We start from the raw sequence: 22,680 nt of genomic DNA, 5'->3' as shown, positions 1-22,680 counted from the left end.
GATTGACCCCCATGTCACACTCGGTGCTCAGCAGGGAGTCTGCTTGAGGATTCTTTCTCTCCTCTCCCTCTGCCCTTCCCCCCCCTCAAATAAATAAATAAATCCTTTTAAAGAATCATAGTGCAAACAGATAACGTTTATATGGATAATAAAAAGTACTATATATCGAAATTGGTTCACTGCAATAAGCCGTACTTAAAAGGAAAAATTTTTTAAGTTTTATTTAAGTGATCTCTCTGCCCAACATAGGGCTCAAACTCATGATCTCTATCATGACCCTAGATCAAGAGCTGGATGCTCTACTGACTGAGCCAGCCAGGCACTCCTAAAACAAAATTTTTAATTTTAAATGCTTATTTATATGAAAAGAAATCTCACTATCAGTGAGCAGACATCCAATATAACTTAGGAAGAAAACCATCAAAATGAATCCCAAAAATCAAAAGAAAAGAAATAAGAACAGAAATTAGTGAAATAGAGAACTAAATATCCTGTTAAAAAAAATCAACATATTGAAATTTTATCTAAAAAATTAAATTAATAGAAAACTAAACTATACAAGTACTAGGATAAAATATGAGTGATTCTCTTGTTCATCTGAGTGTAGGAAAGGCTTTCTAAGTATGACTAAAAAAATCCAGATGCAAGAAAACAAAAGGCAAATGTGATTTTATAAAAAAAAAAAAAAAAAACTTTGACATGACAAAAATACCTTGAATAAATGTTTATTTTTTAAAAGATTTTTATTTATTTATTTATTTATTTATTTATTTATTTGACAAAGAGCAACTACGGGCAGGGGGAGGGGCAGAGGGAGAGCAGACTCCCCGTGGAGCAGGGAGCCCGGGACTTGATCCCAGGACCCTGAGATCATGACCTGAGCCGAAGGCAGATGCTTCATGGACAGAGCCACCCAGGTGCCTTTTGAGAAAATGCTTATGACAAATAACAAATGAAAGAAAATATTTGCAGCATGTATCACAGAAAAACGAAAGAATATCCGTAACATATAAAAAATGTTTTTAAATTGAGAGGCAAAAAGACCCCCCCAAAATCCTGAAGAAAAACAAGCAGAGGGCAGCCCCGGTGGCCCAGCGGTTTAGCGCCGCCTTCAGCCCAAGGCGTGATCCTGGGGTCCTGGGATCGAGTCCCACACTGGGCTCCCTGCATGGAGCCAGCTTCTCCCTCTGCCTGTCTCTGCCTCTCTCTCTCTCTCTCTCTCTCTCTCTGCATCTCTATGAATAAATAAATAAAATCTTAAAAAAAAAAAAAAGTAAAGAAAAACAAGCAGAAGACATGGGAAGTGATAGGAAAACGTCTCCAAACCTATGAAAAGATGTTTCACTTCCCTCAAAGGAAGAGAAATGCAAAAAAAAAAAAAAAACCACACTGAACTACTGTGGCTCTCTGACCACCCTGGCAGAAATTCACTCACTTAACATGAGGAGCCACCGGGTGACACCTGGAGGTGTGGAATCACTATATTCACACCTGAAACTAATAAAACACTGTATATTAGAGAAAGAAGGAAGGGAGGAGGGAGGGTGGGGAAGGAAGGAGGGAAGGGGATAGGGAGGGGAGGGGGAGAGAGGGAGGCCTTTCTTTCTTCTTTTCCTCCACTTCTGTCCTTCTTCTTCCTTTTGTAAGAAGGAAGGGGGGAGAAAGGAAGGGAGGAGGGAGGAAGGGAGGGAGGAAGAAACAGGGAAGAAGGGAAGAGGGGGGTGGAGGGGGTGGGCTGTGCTGAGAAGGCACAGGCGTGTGCTGGTGGCCAGAAAGGAAGACGGCAGGAGCCCCCGGATGGGGAAATCTGGGAACACGGAGCAACACTGTACACAGGATCGCACGTCTCCAAGTTCACCCAGAGGGTACAACACCGAACACTAGCACACAGGGTCACCGGAGCCAGCGGCAGTGTGCACGTGCAGGACGGCGCCAACTACTTCGGGGTCCCGGCACCACGGCGGGGTGGGGGGTGCTGAAGGAACCGGGGAGTCCAGAGGAGGCAGCCGCACTACACAGCAAAACCAGACCAACACCAAGAATGAGGAGGCTCCCCGTGACTCAACAGAGTGATTTCCAGGAAATACTGTTGAATGAAAACCAGAGTGTGCAGAAGAGTATACGCAGATGGCTGCACGACACAGTGAATGCGATTCGTGCCACCGCATGACACGCTCACGAACGGTGAAGACAGCATATGCTACATACTGTTGAACATAATAAAAAAAAAAAATGTCAGCGTCTGTGGCGACATATATTATGACACAGATATTGCATAAGAAGCAAGGAGAAACGTAGACAACATACACGCATCTGCCTTGGTTTTTTACAAGAAGGAATACAGGAAGGGCAGCAGCCAGGCAGAGAGGGAGAGACTTTGTTTCCCCACAAGCCTCGAGCTGGTGAAGGGCTCACAACAGGCCCAAAGAGAAAAATGAGTGGAAATATCAGAAAGGGAGACAGAACATGAGAGACTCCTAACTCTGGGAAACAAACTAGGGGTGATGGAAGGGGAGGAGGGCGGAGGGTGGGGGTGACTGGGTGACGGGCACTGAGGGGGGCACTTGACGGGGTGAGCACTGGGTGTTATTCTGTGTGTTGGCAAATTGAACACCAAAAAAAATAAATAAATTTATATATATAAAAAAACAGGCCCGAGGGGAGGGAGGGACGCCGGGCAGCACCCACATGAGGACGTTGTACGTGGAGCAGGGAGGGCTGTGCAGCCCGGGCTCCCGGGAGCAGGTGACACACGGCTTGGGAGCTGGCATCTCCGAGGGCCGGGGGCGCTGGAGGGGACAGAAGGGCCGAAATGCTGCAATTACAGGAAATGTTGCATTTTTTTTTCCGATGCAAACACACGAGGGTTGAAATGTTGCATTTATGGTACATGTGCACACGTGTACAAGCTTCTACATGTGCGTGCATGTGTGTGCATATGCATATTTACGTGCGTGTACACGTGTGAGCACACATTTCCCATCCCTGTCTAGACAGGTTAGAAGCAAAGATTCCCCCAACAGGAACACACACGCCCAGCACCGAGATTTCAGCCCAATAACATTTCCACGTGACAAGGAACCAGAGCCCCTTAAAGAAATGCTGATCCCAGGGCTGGGCAGGTTAGGTACAAAGGTGAGCCTGAAACATGACATAAATAATGCTGGAAATTAAAAAAAAAAAAATTGAATTTAAAAAAATAAGGGAGAGGGAAGAAAAGGCAGGGAGGGAGGAAAGAGGGGTATCCTGAGCTGAATATTCGTGCTCCCCCAAATTCCTATCACTCAAGGTGGGGCTTTGGGACGTGCTCAGGTGCTGACAGTGGCGCCCTCGGGATGGGGCCCACGCTCACACAACCCCAGAGAGCCCCCCTGCCCCTCCAGCCCCGTGCTGGAAGAAGGAGCCGTCGTCGGCCCCAAAGCCGGGCCTCATCGGGGCCCTGCAGCGCTGCATTCTGACCCCGGACCTCCAGCCCCAGGGACGGGACGGGACAGGACGGGACGGGACGGGGGAGAGACATTTCTGGTGCGGATAAGCCACCAGTCAGTGGTTCTTGCAACTGCCCAAGGGGACCAGGGTGGGACTGAGCCGGGCAGGGGAGCGACGGGTGCCCCATGGGGACCGCGGAGGGCGGTGAAGAACTATAAACTAGAACAATGATGAAATAAAAAATAAAACTCCATAAAACCACACTGATAGTAAAGAGGTAAGCAAGCGGCAAGGGACGAAGGGCGGGGGGTGGGCGGCGGGCAGCCCCCTGCTAACAGGCAGGTGTCAACCTGCAGCCACCGCGGCGAGGACTGGCCAGGGCAGAGACCGTGGGTGCAGAGCAAATCAGGAGAAATCTTCTGGAAGGGCTGGTCTGAGTACAAAATGCCTCCCGCCGGATTGCTTACTGGTGACAAGGGGGAAAGAAGTAAGGCTCCCGGGACGGATGGGCAGCCCGTGACCGAGAGGACAGCGTGACGTCCCCACAGGGGAGCCGGACGCCCCGTGTCTGTGCGGCCCTGAGCGCCCCCACACAGGGAGGCCCACGATGCAATCTCCCGCAAACCCATGGGACAAAACTTCATTTTCTGGAAGGGGCCTGTGCTCTTCACAAAGTCAATGTCACAAGAGTGACAGGAAGGTTGCGAGCACATTGCAGGTCAGAGCCTGGGGATGCCCAGTAACAAGGGCAGATCCGCCCGGCCGGGCCCTGTACCCGTGGGGACACCACCACCCAGAGGTGCCAGCGTCAGCCCCGCCTCCCCGCCTGTGCCCACAAACCCAGGGGCCAGGCCATCCCGTCTGCAAACCTTGTCTCCACCAGCTCCCTCCACCTCCCAGTCGGGCCTGTTGGGAGACAACACTCTCCCAGAGCCGCATCTTCGAGTCCACGTTCAGCAGCCGCCACCCCGCTCCCTCTGCTCCCGGCTCCCGCTGTCCAACACCCAGAACTTCCCAAACCTCACAGACACTTGGGGACACTTGGGGACCCATCGTACTGGACTCCCTCCCTTCTCCGCCTGGAAGAAGCTGCACCTGCTGACAAGGCACGTGCCCCCAGGCCACGCCCGCACACACGCGCTCCGAAAGTGCACCCAGGTCCTGAAAGGTGAGGGAACCCACCTGCTCACAACTGAATAGCAATGAAGTGAAGGGATTAGGAAAAGGTTCTGGAACAGGAGCTCGCGACTTGGCCCTGTGCTCTGGAGCCCGCTTCAGTCTCCTTGCTCATAAAAGAGGGTGATTAGACCCTGAGTACTGCGGGGATGGGGTGAGGAACTCCCCAGTTCCCCCGGGACAAGGCAGTTATTATGGAAACCATCACAGGAAGACACCAATGCCCCCCTGCACTCTTGTAGCAACGCAACCAGCCTGGGCCTCCCCTTCCTGCCCTCACCCACCCACCCCTGCTCTGAGGCCAGGCAGGAACAGGTAAGCAGAAGCAGCGCAGACAGGGCCGGTGACCCAGCCAAGGTCATCGGGTGATCTGGGGGGGCTGGAAGGAGAATGCAGTCCCCAGATCCCCAGGTGGGCTGACTGCCCCAGGCCAGGTGGGCTCCTACCGGAAAGTTCTCCTCCCATGACTTCCGCCCCTGTCCTGCCAAACTGATATGAGGGGTGACGAGGACAGCACATGGCTGTGCTCTGGGGGCAGCTGCGCCCCAGCTGCCGCCAGCCCCGCGAGGTCTGGCCTGTGGCCCGGGCTCTGCAAAGACGGTGCATGTGGAGGCCGTGCTGGGGAGACCAGGCCCCTCACCAGCCTGCCGTGAAGCACCCTGACTCAGTTACCGGGTGAACCACGCTGTGGGGTTACGGTGTGCGTGAAACGGGGCGAGAGGGCACTTAGAAAAGGCAGAGGCCCATGCTGGGAGCTCAGCGTCATGGGCAGGGATCGCTGGTTACCCTTCACATCCGAAAACGGGGTGGCCTCCCCGTGATACAAGTGGGAAGCGTGCATGAAATCCAATGGTGCCACTGGCGAGTGCCACGGAGTCGCAGAGAAAGAAAAAATGAGGCTTGAAACCAGCAGAATGAGCGTGTTCGACCAGAGAAGTAGAAGCAGGCTGGGCCCCGTGACGGAGCCCGACACTCCCCCGGGTAGGAAACATCAGGCCGCCCGCCCTTAGCCGGAGGGGAAGGTGAGGCACAGCCCACCTGCGTGCACCTAACCCATCCTGGCTAAAGGACAGGAAAGGTCTCACGTCTGTACTGAACGGAAGGCACGTTTATAAAGGGAGCGTCCGGAAAGGCTGGCTCCCGGTGTCTAAATGTATACCTAGAGGTGACTCGTCCTCCGCCCCCACATGCCATCCCCGGTCACCACGGACCAGCGACAGCAGCGCTCCAGATCCATCACTGTCTCTGCACGCGGGGCCGCCAGACAGCCTGGCAGCGTGGCAAAGAGGGAGGAATGAATGAGTCATCTTGTGAAAAACGATCGGCCCCTTCCTGCCGGGCTGCAATGCATCTGAACCTCGGGCAGGACAGCATCTCCAACGTCCCCACGGGAGGAAAGAGGCAGAGAATACAAACCACTGGACCGAATCAGAGAGGAAAGCCAAGCGGAGGGCACAGCAGGGAACCAGGCGTCTGGAGGCCTTTGCGGGCCTAGTGGGGCAGCTCACGCATCATCGTGGCACAGACCCGCCCCCCCCCCGGCAAGGTGTCCCATGCCCACCTTAAATAGACCGCAGGACGGGAAGGCTGGCTGGAGGCCCCTGCAGCCACTGGCACTAGGCCACCGCTCATCTCTCTCCGAAAGGATGTGATGTAGCTTCCCCAAGGAGCACCCGCTCCACGGTGCTATCCCTGCCCTCCCTGCCCCCCCCTGCATGCACTGGGTCCTGGGCGTGGGCGGTGGGCCCCTGGGCAGTGCCCTCTCCACGTGCGCGTGGGAAGCACCCCCAGGTCTAGCTCCCTCCTAGACCTAACAGCATGTGGGCTACACAGGCACCTTTTAAACAAGCAGCCCCCTCTGCTAGGACCCCCCCCCAGCTCTGGTGCGGGTGACCCCCGGATCTCAGTTCTCATCCTTGCCGGTGGCTGACAGCTGGCTGCTCCCTCAAATCCGTCTCCCTCCTGTGTGACCACACTCGTGACTGAGCACAGGGCTACCCGGGAGGGGACAGCGCGGCCCAGCCTCTGCTGCAGCAGGGGCCACCGCGCCAGGGCCCTGCATAAACACTACCCGTGTACGAGGTCCTGCGTACCCGGGTCAGGTCGGCCTCATCCTGAAAGTGCGGTCATCGCCCTTCCTTCCCTCGAGAACACGCCAGACACACGTGCATTTGTTTCGACTGGGGGTCCTGACAGCAGAGGCAGGCACACCGTGCGGAGAACGGCAGGCCTCCTGGAGCCCGGGGTGGGATGGCCTCGGCGGGGCCCGGCCCACCCACCAGGGACCACTCCACAGACAAACCAACTGAAGCTGACGTCGCCAGCTTCATCTGCCCCTGCTCCAGCCCCAAGGACACTGCTGCTTGGGGCACGGGCACAGCAGCCCGCAGCCTCCCCTCCGCCTGCCCTCAGCTCTGAGTGAGGATCCCAAAGCCCCCGGGGCATGTGTCACTATGGTCCAACACGGATATTAACCTGCCCCCAAACCCCAGGCCTCTTGTCATTGCACGTGGTCTCCGTCTCCCTGGCCGCTCAGTGGCGCTCTCCCAGCTTCTGTGTGCTCCCACCGCCACACCCCTGTGACTTGCCACGTGTCCCCCCGTGTGAGGCCCCGGCCAAGCTCTGGTCACCGCTCCCATGTGGCAACCCTGCACCCACCGGCTCCCGTCCCCTGTGCCCTCCCTCACTGACTCAGAGAGGCTGACTCTCTAAGTGTGAAGCTTTAAAAGTAGCAAGATGGGACGTCCGGGTGGCTCAGGGGTTGAGCACCTGCCTTTGGCCCAGGGCACGATCCTGGAGACCCGGGATGGAGTCCCGTGTCGGGCTCCCTGCATGGAGCCTGCTTCTCCCTCTGCCTGGGTCTCTGCCTCTCTGTGTGTGTGTCTCTCATGAATAAATAGAATCTTTAAAAAATAAAAAAATGAAAAAAAAAAAAAGTAGCAAGTTAACAACCGAAGAACAGTGGGAGGAATCACCCAGAAAATGTTAGAACGACGCACGTAAATGACAAGCATCTGAATGACTACGGGTCATATGGAAACCAGTGGGGTGGAGTTCAAAGTGTCTTGGAAGAAACGTGAGCCCCGAGATGCATTCATCAGAAAACAAGGTAAACGTACGAAAGCAGCATTCGAAAAACAAAAAAGATGAAACGTCATTAAAGTCAGAAATGAAATTGCAAACAAAATTAAAACTGATCAGCATAACTCAAAAGATATTAAAAAATTAAAAACAGCTAAGTAAGAAACGAAAGCCAGCTTGACAAATCTGACTGAAGGGCTGAAAGAAAGTGTTAGAAACGAAGAAAAGGCAGCAGCAGATACAAAGAAGGCCACGACGACAGGGCCTTGGCACAGGTGCATGCGTGCCTGGGCCTGGGCGCGCCCACGGGGGCCGCTTCCTAAGGAAGAACCCGTGCATATAACACAAGGGAAACGGTCTCAGCTCCAAAACACGCTCTGGGCTTGGAGGCTTTGATAGAGTCGTCTATCAAATATCAGACCAACGATACCTACTAAATATAAAATTAAAAATTAGTTATTTAAAATAAAGGATAGAAAAATAGGGGAAGTTTCTCATGTCATATGGAGGCACGCTATCATTTACATGAGACCCCTAAAAATTAGAAATTAGAAAAAAAAAAGGAAATTTCTAGAGCAGTGTCACCCTAGTGTGAGCCCAACTATTAACCCTTTATGGTAACTCTGGCCCACACTAACCCCAACCCCGGGGTCAACCCTAACTCCACACCTAATCCTACTACTGACCCTTATTCTAGCCCAAATAAAATTCTGCAAGGGTATTATAACTGGAAGAGTATGAACAGGTATCGGTGTGACCCAAGTGTTGTTCCAAGAATCAACACTTGGAATTTCATCAGCGGAATTCTCTACGGTAAGAAATGAAAGGGGAAAACCACGGCACTATCTTAACAGCAGCAGCGGACAAGTTTACTAAAATGCAAACTTTCGCTTTTGATTGTGAAAAAACAACTCGACAGAAGAGCAACCAACCGCAGGGAACTTGTGGAACTTGGTGGAGGACACCGGCCAGGCAGCCACGGCAAGCACGCTTCCCGGTGGAAGCATTCGGGTCAGGTCGGGAGGAAGGCAAAAAGTTCAGCAGAGGAACCTATTACAGCTAAAAAGCACTTTAACACACGGCCGCGTCCAAATACATGAAGGCTCCAGTTTCCTGCACACTATTCAACATTAGAGAAGGGTAAGGAGAAAAACCCCAATTACAATAACCAGATCACACGGATAAGTTGGAAAAGGGTTCAGAAGAGAAAACCTACAGTGAGAAAGCTACAGACAAGCAACTGAAGGCTCAGAAGAAATGGCAAAATAGACTATCTTCCCAGTAGACAGTGGATAGTGATAAAAAAGGCAACTGTTTTCAATTCAAATTATTTTTTTTTAAGATTTTATTTATTCATTCATGAGACACACACAGAGAGAGGCAGAGACACAGGCAGAGGGAGAAGCAGGCTCCATGCAGGGAGCCCGATGCAGGACTCGATCCCAAGACCCCGGGGGTCATGCCCTGGGCTGAAGGCAGGTGCCCAACCACAGATGCCCCTCAATTCAAATTTTAGCTCTGATCTATCTGAAAAGAATCCCAATATGATTAATTTTTTAACTTGAAAGTCATTCTAAAGTCCATCTAGAAAGTGAGTAGCCAGGAATAGTCAAAATATTTTTTTAAGTGATGGGATTATCAGATAAATATACCATGAAACTAGAATAACTGAAACAGCTGTACCAGCACCAGAACAGATCAGTTAGAGACTGAAAACACAGACACTCACATACGCAGTATTTTCATCTAAGATAAATTTACAGGACAAAAGTAGCAGCACAAATCATTGGGAAAATGAAGTATTTCTCAGTAGGATGTATTTTCAATACTTGTAAGAAAAAAAATACTTGTAAGAAAAAAAAAGCATTTCTCAGTAGGATGTATTTTCAATACTTGTAAGAAAAAAAAATACTTGTAAAAAAAAAGTATTTCTCAGTAGGATGTATTTTCAATACTTGTAAGAAAAAAATATGTATGTTCACCTAATAACATGCATTAAGTTAAATTCCCAGTGGATTTACACAAGTCAATGCAAAAAAATAAAAGCAGAAAAGACAAATTTAAGTCAAAAAAAAAAAAAAAAAGAAAAGAAAAGAAAAGTTTAAGTCACCGCCCACATTTAAGAACAGGAAGGGGATTTTCCAAATGTAAGACTGCCTCAAACCCGGGGAATGGCCCCGCGGGGGACCGAGCTGCAGGACGCCTTCCCCAGGGCAGGGAGCTTCCACGGAGGAAGGCGAGCCCACCCGGCGCAGAGCTGAGCCCGCACACTGTGCGCTTCCTCTGGTCTCAGGGACGCGGCGCGGCTGGGACCCCCCCAGCGGGGCCCAACTGGCCTCACTCATCACTTCTGAAGCCCACGTCTCCTGCGATGGAGGTTTCCACGCGGACAAATGACGCAATCCCCCCTCGGGAAGAGGAAAAGCAGGTTCACGCACAAGGATGCTCACCTCACTACTACCGATGTGAGTGACAGACGTGAAGAAAACCCAAATAGGGCAGCCCTGGGGGGCTCAGCAGGGGGGCGTGATCCTGGAGACCCGGGATCGAGTCTCGCGTCGGGCTCCCTGCATGGAGCCTGCTTCTCCCTCTGCCTGTGTCTCTGCCCCTCTCTGCGTATTCTCATGAATAAATAAATAAAATATTTAAAAAAAAAGAGAACCCAAATGTATTAAACAAAACGGGGATGACGTAATAAAAAATACCTGCAGTTGACACTTTCCTTGAACACAGGCCTGAGCTGTTACATGGGTCCCACTTGGACATGAATTCCTTCGCGGTACACGCCATACAGCGCTGTGCATGTATTTTGTTACGATTTTCTTAGTAACGTTTTCTTCTCTCCAGCATACTTTACAGTAAGAATATGGCACATCACATACAAGTTACGTGCTAACGGGCAGTTCACGTGTGAGTAGGGCTTCCAGTCAACAGTGGGCTGTTGGCAGGTAAGTGTAGGACGGGTCAAAAGTCATACACGGATTTGCGACTGTGTGGGAGGGAGGTCAGCCGGGGTCCGCTGTCCATCTCGCAAGTGGAAACCCCACAAACTTTTTTAAAAATCATGTCTCTAACCAGGTAACGTGGGACATTTTGCAGCACAGCATTCAGTTTAAAAGCAGGGCCCAGGTGTCTCTTCACCCCGAGGAGAAGTTTGGGAGGAAAGAGACCAAGTGTGAGCAGCGGTGCTGCGGTGCCAGGGCCTGGAGCACCATCAGGGAAGGCTTAGCACAGAGGGCGGCGGGAGGTGATGACGCACGACAAACACGGGGACCAGGCGGCACGGGGTCTGGGAGCCTGGGAAAGAGCACGTCACGAGAGGGAGAGGGGGTCACTCGACGGAAGCTGCGGGGCTCAAGCTCCCAGGGGAGAAAGGCTTTTTACTGGATTCAGGGAAGTAGAGGCCTCGCAAGCTGGCCAAGTGGGGAGGATGGAGCCCCGCTGGGGAGCACCAGATGGCCAGGCAATGGAGCTGGGCCCAGGCAGGAGCAGAGACGGCTGCGGGTGGGGGAGTAGCTTTCCTAATTTTTTTTTTTTTTTTTTTTGGTAAAACCGTATTTGTCATACAATGTTTTAATTTTTATTTTTAACAAAATTAAAAATGCACAGTTTTAAAAGTCAGAGAAATCCACAGAGTTTACAGTCAATGGTGGCCCCCGCACCCCACGTCTGGGGCCTCGGTCCCACTGGCAATCTTCCCCTCTGGGTTCTTTCCCTCGTTGGTCTTTATCTCCAGAGTTTAATGACTACAGTCCTCGGTCCCTTCTATTACCTTCCTCCTAGGAAACATGAGACTCCCCTCCCCACCCCGCGGCCCCCTCCCCCCTGCCCAAGGGCGGTCCTTCCCCTCCAGAGGCTCCAGCCCTTGTTCGCCCCTCACACCCGCACACCCTCCCTTCTGGGACCCGCGGGTGCTCCCCGCAGTGCGTGAGGGCCGCATCTCGTTGCCTAGTTTTCTGCGTTCTCATTGCTAACCTGCCTCCCGACCCTGGGCCAGGGATGAGTCACCTCCTGGTCCCTGCAGCCCGGCAGGACACAGCTGAGCAGCCCCTGGCTTAGGGCCCCTCCCCTGCACAGTCCCAGCGTTCTGGGGGCCACCAGGGCAGAGGCAGGTTCACGCTGCCCCGTAGCCCCGCTGTCCCCTAGGGCAGTCCCCTCCACCGGCCTCGGGGCCTAGGACAGGAGGCCACGGGATCAGAGCTTCAGCCGGTGGCCGGAGCAGGCCTTCGGGCTCGGGGGCCGGGTTATTCCTGACAGGCTTTCCCCACTTTCCTACTTCAGCCCCATCTTTACCCCCCGCTCGTTTTCAGAGGCCCACGGCCGTGTCCCTCCCGGGACTTGGGGTCCTCGGCGGCGCAGTGCATCCGCGTCCGGGCTCCCCGCGTGACGCGTGCACGCCTCCCCGCCTCCTGATCGCGGGGCTGCTGGGCCCCCCGGGTCCGTCTGCTTTCTGAGCTCCCAGATCCTGTCACTCCCTTCAATCTCCTGGTGGCCTCTGCCTTTTAAAAATATCTCACCTGTCACTCGGGTGGGCTCTCAAGCAGCAGCAGAGGTCGCTGTGAATTCATCTGCCATTCTGGCCGCAAGTCAAGGGAGGAGTTTTTCTGATTTTAAGATGGGAGCTCTCCAGGCACCTGGAGGCCGGCAGCGCGGCCCGCCCTGCCCGGGAGAAGGAGCTGGACCCCGACCGGGGGGAGGCGGCCTCGCGGGGCGGCTTTCGGGCGAGAACGGGCAGCGCCTCTTCCCTCCCTGACCTCCGGGCCTGCCGGGCGGGCGGCAGCTGAGACCGGGCTCCGCTTAGATTAGGCACCTGAGGAAGCGGCAGCCCGGGCCCAGCGGTGGAGCATCTGCCTTCGGCCCAGGGCGTGACCCCGGGTCCCGGGATCGAGTCCCGCGTCAGGCTCCCTGCAGGAGCCTGCGTCTCCCTCTGCCTGTGGCTCTGCCTCCGTCTCTCTCTCTCGTGAATAAATAAATAAAATTAAAAAAAAAAAAAAAAGGAACCTGAGGAAGAGAGGCCGGACCTACGGAGCCCCGCCCCATCAGAGCGAGCCCACTGGGAGCCAGGGCAGGCCCGGGGGCCGCCACGGACACGGACACGGACACGGACACGGCGGGGAGGCGGGTGCTGCCGCTGCCGGAGGAGCCCGGTGCCCCCGGCTGGATCAGAACGGGCGAAACTGAAGGCTCCTTCTCCCGCGAGCCGCATCTGCCAATTCTACGGTGAGAACTGTTACCTTAAGGCGATGCAGGAAAACACCCCACATCGCACAACCAAGTCAGTATCACAGAAAAGGCCTCACGGTAAATAAAAAATCCGACAGTCTTGTTATCATGGTCTCTTCATGTCCTGATCCTCACGTGGTCGAAGGCGCAGCTGCGGGACAGGCGGGGAGCGGGTTCTGCCAAGGGGCAGCTGTGGGGCCCTGTCTCCTCTGTAAGACAAAGTGGGATGTCAGGGGTCCCGGCCGTGTCAGAGCACAGCCGTCGCACAGAAGCGGCTTTATCACGGAAGACTGCCCTTCACCTCCCTCTCGGGAAGTGTGGAAAGTTCTCAGAGATGTGCAAATGGAAAACCAAGTCTCTGCGAAGCTGCCACTTCCCCCTGGGAAGCCTCCCTACAGATGAGCTCCATGCTGGCTTGTGGAAGGCCCACGGGAAGGCCCAGCAGGACTGGGCTAGGACCGCCCCGGAGTCAGCCGCCTCTGCTCCGACCAGCTCGGGGCTCCTGACAGCTCCCTCCTCACCTGCAGAAGAGGCCATGGGTGCCCTCCGAGCTCCCTGCCTTTGCTTAACCAAGCCTCAGGGAATTCCCAGAATCGGTGCTGCAACCCTCTGGAATCACAGTCTGGGCAGCCAAGTGGTGCTGCTGATCCCTGCCTCTCAGCGTGGCTGCGGGGGCCTTCCCTCCCGGGAGCCCGAGGTGCCGTGCACACGAGCTGTGCACACAGGGTGGGCCACTCTGGGCCAGCCCATGCCACCCAAGCATGCTTGCTTACTTCCAGAACTGTTGGCCAGGTTCCCCATTTGCCAGGAGGAGATATTTGGACAACAGCAAACCTAGGGGGAAAGAGGCCCAATACATACAAGGCGTTGTTTATATGCCTGAATTCCAGAGGCCCTCCCCTCGGGATGTCTGTGAAAATTAGATCCAGATTTGCACAATTACAGAGTTGGTCCCAAGCCAGTGGGGATTTGGCTGTCCTCTAAGAAGCAAGTAGTATAACAGCTTTAGTTTAACAACCCGACACTGAGAGAAAAAAGACTACCGGGTTCCCCGCTCCCACCCTGGACCCCGGTGCCCCGCAGAGTGAGAACTGGCCTCAGGACAACCCTCCAGACCCCCGATGTGCACCCTGTTGCCCTGTGACCTCATCTCCTGCACCTGCACCCTCACTCACTCCGCTCCAGCCATACTAGTCCTGCAGTGCTCTGGGATCACGAGGGCTCGTGGAGCCCTGGCCTGTAAGGATTTGCTCCAGGACCCACAGGGCTTGCTCCTGCCCCTCCTGTAGGCTCTACACAGACACCCTAGTCAGGGTAGGCCTATTGCAACTGCAGCCAGCACTCCCACACCCGATCCTCCCGAACCTCCTCCACAGCAAGCATCCCCACCTGACACACTGTGAGGTGTTTATTTAGTATATTTAGGTTTTGTAAGCCTCACATGGGTATGAGCCAAAGGAAGCTGGGATTTCAGAAGAGTGCCTGGCATATCACAGGCACTTCGTAAATATTTGCCGAATGAATGAAAGAACAAACAAGGCCTTTGTTCATGCAATTTGTTAATGAAGAACTTTCCTCTTCTTTTTTTTTTTTTTTTTTTTAAGATTTTATTTATTTGGGCAGCCCGGGTGGCTCAGTGGTTTAGCACCACCTTCAGCCCAGGGCATGATCCCGGAGGCCCAGGATCAAGTCCTGCGTCGGGCTCCCTACATGGAGCCTGCTTCTCCCTCTGCCTGGGTCTCTGCCTCTCTCTCTCTCTGTCTCTTATTAATAAATAAATAAAATCTTTAAAAAAAAGATTTTATTTATTTATTCATCAGAGACATAGGTGGGGGTAGAGAGAGGGACAGAGAGGCAGAGATGCAGGCAGAGGGAGAAGCAGGCTTCCCGTAAGGAGCCCGATGTGGGACTCGATCCCGGGACCCCGGGATCACGCCCTGAGCCAAAGGCAGACGCTCAACCACTGAGCCCACCAGGTGTCCCATCCTCTTTCCTCTTCTAACATCAGTCAGGACTCTGGTTACCCTCCAGCCCTAAATGCCTTCGCACACCTGCTCCCGACTCCTCACCGCCGGCACTGTCTCTCTGAGGGAGCTGCTGATTCAGTCACAGCCCCTGCTGCAGGCCACAAGCTCCGGAAGCGTGCTGGGCTATGACTGTAGTGCTCTCTGACCAGGATCGCTGAGCTCAGGATGCCAGGGTGGCCCCTTGGGGCTGCCATCAAGACCATCAGGAGGGGCAGACACTGAATGTAGAGCCCCCGTCTCATCAACAAGGCCGTTCCTGCTTCTCCTACTGTTATGAAGAGACTCAAGCTCGTGAGATCAGAGGCCTAGGCTCAATTCCTCATCTCACCACTGACCACACAGTGGTGCCAAGTCACTGAGCCTTGGAAAGTGAGCAGAGCAATGGTACCTACCTCACAGGACACTGTGAGGACGGAGTGAGGAATTAGATGGGAAGAATCCCAAACCGGCAAAGCTGGCACAAATCAAGCACTTCACAAACATTAACTGCTATCATGACTACATTAGTATTCCATGCAAAAAATGCTAAAAACCAAGTTTCCTGCAGAAAACTTTTAGAAAACAACATTTATAAGCTTTAGGAAAAGACATGTTAAGGGTTTAAAAGGAATCATTTCAAGGTAGTTCCTGTAAAACTGGAGTCAAGGCCACATACAGGTGTCCACACAGCCTGAACCCCCCACCATGGCCAGGTACAATACAGTACACATTTGTCACTGCCAGGTTGGTGTGCACCGGTGAAACGTGGGACTAACACACACGTCCAGTGACCTATACTGACAATCGGCCCTCAGGCCCCCTGCTGGACAGTTTGGTCAAGTTAAGTTGGAGAAAAAAGTTTAATAGAAAAGGAGAAAATGGCTTCTTTTAATATCTTGGTTCTACAAGTCAGAAAGAAATCATGCAAATCACAGGTCCCTTGTGTGATGTGAAACCAGGCCACAAGCAGAGGCAGCGCGACACACGGCTTCATGTGCAACTGATGTAGAAAGAATCACTCAGTTTTAAGCCATAATCTCTATAAAAGCATTAGAAGAAGCACTACTTACATGGAACCATGTGAAGATCTCTCTCGGTAGATAACCCTGTAAATGGGTTAAAAAGAATAATTATAATTGGAAATCATACATAGAAAATAAACCAAAGAAAAATCTACCACCTTAGACGCCAAATTTTATCAAACCAAAGGGATTTATTTAAAAAATATACTCATAAATCAGTTATTTAGGAGCTCAAAGGAACTTTCCCAGAGGGAAAAGTTTCCACAGAAGAGGTTAGATTCTAAATTGAGTTCAGAACTTAAGATACGGGGGTGTAGGTGGGACCCCTAGTGCACCACATGGTCTCAGCTCCGAGTCTGAAGCACGTGTCACCTGGACAACAGGACAAGGCACCCTGCCTGTGCAAAGACTTAATGTGCAGGGAAACGGCACCACCAAAGGCTCCTACAGGCAGCTCAAGGCCTGTGTACAGTGAGGACTGAAGACCGGAGGAAGACCAGAAACCCCTAACACAGGACGTCCGTCCACTTCTAGCCAAGACAGAAGACAGACCAGATAGATTCTCCAGCTACAAACTGTTAAAACACTGACAAAAGACGTGAGACAGGGTTTTGAGACACAGGACAACAGGCAGCACAAGATGATCCTGAGGGGAGGAAACAAATGTGATGCCTCCTGACTGCACAGACTACCACTTGGGCTCAGGGTAGCGATCCTGGGGTCCTGGGATCGATTCCTGCATTGGGCTCCCCAAGGAGCCTGCTTCTCCCTCTGCCTATGTCTCTCTGCCTGTTTCTCATGAATAAATAAGTAAATAAATAAATAAAATCTTTAAAAAAAGAAATATGTCTCATAATAAGAATAGTTGATCACTAAGAAATAGATCCAGAAAGTATGCAAAGAAATAATTAGTACACAAAGCCTTTTAAAATAGCTGTTAGAAAGACACTGTTTATATTCAAGAAGATAGAGGAAAGCACAACATGCTAAGGAGAGACATGAAAAGGATTAAAAAAAAATCAAGTGTCTGAAATGGAAAATATACTTGATGGAACCAACAATACTTTAGACTCTGCAAGAAGAAAGATTAGTCAATGTGCAGACAAAACAAGCTGAGCAGACAGAAAGCATCTCAAATGAAACATAAAGAAAGGCTCCCCCCACAGAAGAGCAGAAACAGAATTGGATACGCACACGCACACACACATTACATAAACATAACGTAACTGAAGATCCGAGGGGAGGACAGGATGGGACAAAAAATAAACTGCAAGAAATAATGGCAAAAAATGTTTGAAATTCGATGAAAATTATGAACCCATAGATCCAAGAAGGTCAACAATTCCCAAAGAGAAGAAAACATGAAGGAAATTAAACCAAGGTACATCATAACCAGCTTACCTAGAGAAAAATCTTAAAAACAGCCAGACAAGGGCTCTTGGGTGGCTCTCAGTAGGTTGCACGACTGCCTTCAGCTCAGGTCATGATCCCAGGGTCCTGGGATGGAGCCAGAGTTGGGCTCCCTTGCTCAGCAGGCCATCTGCTTCCCCCCTCCCTCTGCCCTTGCTCATGCACTCCCCTCACTCTCTCTCTCTCTCTCTCTCTCTCTCAAATAAATCTTAAAAAAACAAACGAACAAAACCAGCCAGACAAAAAGGAAACATTATGTAGAGGGACACAGATATGGTGGACAGAGGTCTCAGAAACAATGCAAGTCAGAAACCAGTAGAATGACATCTCTAAAGTGATTGGGGACAAAACTGTCAACCCGAAATACCATACGTAGTGAAAATAACTTTCAAATACAAAGGCAAAAAAAAAAAAAAAAAAAGGCAAAATAAAGACTTTTTCCAACAAACAAAAGCTAAAATAATTCATCACCAACACACCTGAACTACAAATAATATTAAGCTAAGTCTATCACACAAGAGGAAAATGATATCAAAAGGAAATCCAGATCCACAAAAAGGAAGTAAAAAGTACTGGAAACAAAATTCAATGAATAAATATAAAAGCCTTTTTCTTAATTTTAAGACTGTTTTAAAACATAATAGACTATTTAAAGCAAAAATATTAACAATGAGCTTGGAGTTTATAAAATATAGAAGTAAATGGCTTGGGGATAATAACATAAAGGCCAGGAGAAGTGAGACAGAAGTATACTGTCATTAGATTTTATATTCTAAGTGAATGAGTATAATATTACTTGAAGACAGATGGTGACACAGATATATACAATGAATCTCAGGCAACCTCTTGAAGAGATATCACTACTAAGCTAGTAAAGGTGCTAGAATTGATCATTAAAAGTACACATCCAGGGATCCCTGGGTGGCGCAGTGGTTTGGCGCCTGCCTTTGGCCCAGGGCGCGATCCTGGAGACCCGGGATCGAATCCCACGTTGGGCTCCCGGTGCATGGAGTCTGCTTCTCCCTCTGCCTGTGTCTCTGCCTCTCTCTCTCTCTCTTCTCTGTGTGACTATCATAAATAAATAAAAAATTTAAAAAATAAATAAAATAAAAGTACACAGCCCAATATAAGGCAGAAAAAGAGGGCTAGTAACATATAGGACAAATAAAAAAAAAAACTATGGCAAAATGATAGATTTAAACAAAATCATATCAATAATCACATTAAATACGAATGATGTAAACACTCTAATGAAAGTTACGAGATCTTAAGAGTAGATTTAAAAAACCAGCAGTCCATTATATACTTTACTTATAAGAAACCCACTTTAAATACAAACATACAAATAGGTTGAAAGAAAAACATTGGAAAAGATGTACCATGCTAGCCCTAATCAAAAAAAAGATGAAATGGCTATATTAACACCAGAAAAACTGGGTCTGGGCAAAGCAAAGAATACTATCAGAAGTAAAAAAGGGACATTACATAATAATAAAGGGTCAAACAACTAAACAGAAGATCAGTAAAGGGTATATGAGACTCAACGACACTACCATCCAACACAACCTAATTGACATTTACAGTCTACACAGTAACAACACAACATACCTTATTTTCAGCGATCATGGAATATTTTTCAAAGACCATATTCTGAGCCATTTTTAAAAGTCTTAATAAACGTAAAAGACTAAAATCAGAAGTAGTGTGTTCACTGGCCACAAGGGAATTCAATTAGAAATCAGTTACAGAAAATAGCACACTTACAAGTAATACATGAGAAAGAAGAAATCGGGAGTAGAAACTATAAAGTAGTCTTAACTGAATAAAAATGAAAACACAACATATCAAAATGTGTGGGATGCAGAAAAAGCAGTACCATGAGGGAAAAAAATTTTAAGATTTTATTTATTTATTCCTGAGAGACACAGAGAGAGAGAGGGGCAGAGACACAGGCAGAGGGAGAAGCAGGCTCCACGCAGGGAGCCCGACGTGGGACTCGATCCCGGCATTCTGGGATCACGCCGAGCCAAAGGCAGGCGCTCAACCGCTGAGCCACCCAGGTGTCCCACCACGAGGAAAATTTATAGCACTAAATCCCTAGATTAGGAAAAAAGAAAGTTCTGAAGTCAATAAGCTAAGGATCTACTATCTCAAAATTAGAAAAAGAGAGAGCATATTAAGTCCAAAGTAAACAGAAGAAAAGGAATTAAGAAATGAGCTGAAAAGCAATTAAGAAAAATAAAATAGAGAATTGTTGAATCATTGTGTTGTATATCTGAAACAAGGGTATCACTGTATGTCGACTAACCATTAATTGAAAAATAAAACACAGAATTAATGAAATAAGAAATTGGTTCTTTGAGAAGATCAATAATATTGATAAACATCTAGCCATACTCATCAGGAAAAAAGGGTGAAGACACAGATGACCAGTCCCAATAATGATGAATAGAATACTACGGATACAAAGGCCACTAAAAAGACAATGAAGTTAAAAACCACCATGTGGAACCATTTCACATCTACCAGGATGGCTGTAACCAAAGCAGCAGAAAATAACATGTGTTGGTTAAGAACGTGGAGAAACAGGCACCTTGGCGTGTCACTGGTGTTAGTGACACGCTGTGCAGACTCTGTGGAAAAGCCTGCCAATTCCTCAGAAAGGTAAACACTGAATTACCATGACTCAGCGATTTCACATCACATTATACATCCAAAAGAGCTAAAAACAGAGATTCAAACAGATATTTGTTCATAGCCTCATTATTCTAAAATAGCCAAAATATGGAAACAACTTAAGTGTCCATCAGTGGATGAATTGATAACCAAACTGGAATATAGCCATACACAATGGAATATTCCACAGGCATTAAAAAAAAATTAAAAAAAAAAGAAAGGAAGTACTGATCCACACTACAACTCAGATGAGCCTTGAAAACATGACACTAAATGAAAGAAGCCAGACACAAACGGTCGTATACTGCGTATGATTCCATTTATAAGAAATAGCCAGAATAGGTCAATCTACAGAGATTGAAAGCAGATTCGTGGTGTCCAGGGCATGGGGAAAGAGGAAATGGGAAGTAATTACTTAATCATCCAGACAAACGGATACTCATTTATCTGGGTGATGAAAAAAGTCTGAAACTGGGTGGTGGCTGTATGACGCTGTGAATGTACTGAATGCCACTGAATCGTATACTTTAAAATGATTAATTGCATGTTATGTGAAATTTACACCAATAAATCAATAAATAAAACAGAATGCAATAAGGGAATGTTAGGACCTATTGCGTGTTAATAAATTTAATAACACAGATGGAATTTTTAGAAGAATCAAGCTATCCAAACTCACTCAAGAAGGTTATAGATAACCCTATATGGATTCAAGAAATTGAACTCAAGTTAAGAACCTTCCCACCAAAAAAGATGGCTTCAGTGGTGAATTCTATGAACTAGTCAAGGAAAAAAATAAGACAAATTCCTTACTAACTCATCCCCCAAATTTAATACAAATGAACACTTCGCAACCCATTCAGTGAGGCAGGTATATTAACTTGATACCAAAGAAACAGAAAAATACGCTAAAAGTAAACATATCATTATTCCTCATAAATGTAGTTGCAAAAGTTCTTAAATTCTAGCATATCAAACCATGTAATATAAAAAAATAATTACAACAAAGTGGATTTCAACCCAGAAATGCAGTTGGTCTGATTTTTTTTTAAGCTTTTTATTTATTTATTCATGAGAGACAGAGAGAGAGAGAGGCAGAGACCCAGGCAGAGGGAGAAGCAGGCTCCACGCTGGGAGCCCGACATGGGACTCGATCCCGGGTGTCCAGGATCACGACCTGGGCGGAAGGCGGCGCCAAACCGCTGAGCCACCTGGGCTGCCCTTAAAAAAATTCAATATAACTGAGTTATTTGGATGGGCCGTATAAACAGACTTGAAAAGGAAAACTATATGATTGTTTCCATCGACGCAGAAAAAGCATTTAACGAAATTCAGTATCACTCATGAAAAAGTCCCCAAACCCAGGTGGTAGGAGCACTTCTGCGCCTGACCCGGGAGCACCAGCTAGAGAGCAGAGCTAACGTCACACAAAGGTGCGAGATGGAGGCAAGCCCCTGAGAGCAGGAACGAAGAAGCTAAGGATGCCTCTCTTCGTGCCTCCATTCATCGAGATGTCAATCGCACCAAGGTGATCTACCAGTTCAGGGCCATCTCCATCAAAACCAGAACAGGCTAAGTGGATCGAAAAGTGTATATGGAAATATGAAGGAAATAAAACAGCTTTGAGGAGAGGGAACAAAGCAGGAGAACTTACAAGGCCTTATTTCAAAATCTATTATAAAGCTACAGCGATAAAGACGGATTGATCAAAAGGAACAGCATCGTCCAGAAATAGTCCACGCTTTGTTAAGCACGTGTTTTTAATTTTCTGTGTTCTCATGCTTTAGACGACACCTGGGCCTTACTGACCCTGGAGGGACTGTCCTCCTGGAGTTAGCCAGTTCCAGAGAGGATGAACAACTCACCCCAGGGGCAAGACACCCAATCCAGAACCCGCACCCTCCACCGCCTCCTCCGTGGGGCTCTCACGCTCTGGGCCGCGGTCCCCGTGCCCTCAGCACCCCAGGGCCAGGGACCAGACAGCCAGGGACGGCTCCTAGGCCCTAGGGCTGGTTAAAATTGTTCAAACTAGCCAAACTGAAGCCTGCTGCCCCTGCTGCCCCTGCCTCACCTGTTCCTCCCACGGAAACCACGATAAAACTCACGCCCACATTCTCCCCTCGCCTCCTCTGCCTCCCGACTGACCCTGGAGCTTCCTGGTGGGGCCCTGGGGGGCCTGCCTCCTTTTCCTCGGCACCTGTGAGCACAGACTTCCTCCTTCCTGGCAGTCATGTCCGTGTCTGCCTTACTTACCTTTCCTGATTAAAATGAATCCCAGGTACCCTTGAAAACACACACACGTACGTAAGACAAATGGTTTCTGGCCAAGGTTCCGGGGTGATTGAATGGGGAAAGGATAATATTTTTAGTAACAGCTGCTGAAACAACTAGATACCATATACCAAAAAAAAAAAAAAAAAAAAAAAAAAAAAGGGTCTTGACATTTTCTTCCCATCCATATAAAATTATTCAAGATAGATCACAGACTTAAATGTAATAGCTGAAACTGTAAGACTTCTGAAAGAAAGAATAAGAGAAAATCTTACAGACCTCTGGTTTGACAGAGAATTTTTAAGCGATACAGAAGACATGATGCATAAAAGAAAACAAATGGATAAACTGGATGTTATTAAAACTTAAAAATCTGATCAAAAGGC

General features: G+C 49.4%; 1 protein-coding gene across 2 annotated transcripts in view; it reads right to left on the bottom strand.

Annotated features, from left to right (window-relative positions):
- PCBP3 (poly(rC) binding protein 3) overlaps positions 1–22,680 on the bottom strand; it is a 248,518-nt gene that overhangs the window by 154,159 nt on the left and 71,679 nt on the right. The window contains exon 2 of one of the 2 annotated variants that reach the window (XM_038581674.1): positions 15,986–16,021. The gene's annotated coding sequence lies outside the window, so the exon portion shown is untranslated. Of the gene's footprint in view, positions 1–15,985; positions 16,022–22,680 lie in introns of those variants that run through there. The other variant, XM_038581673.1, reaches the window with a different exon arrangement.

The sequence above is a fragment of the Canis lupus genome, chromosome 31 (genome assembly GCF_011100685.1).
Source record: "Canis lupus familiaris isolate Mischka breed German Shepherd chromosome 31, alternate assembly UU_Cfam_GSD_1.0, whole genome shotgun sequence".
Taxonomy (NCBI): Eukaryota; Metazoa; Chordata; class Mammalia; order Carnivora; family Canidae; genus Canis; species Canis lupus.
The sequence above is the reverse complement of the archived record's forward strand: the minus strand, read 5'-3'. Positions and strand labels throughout refer to the sequence as shown.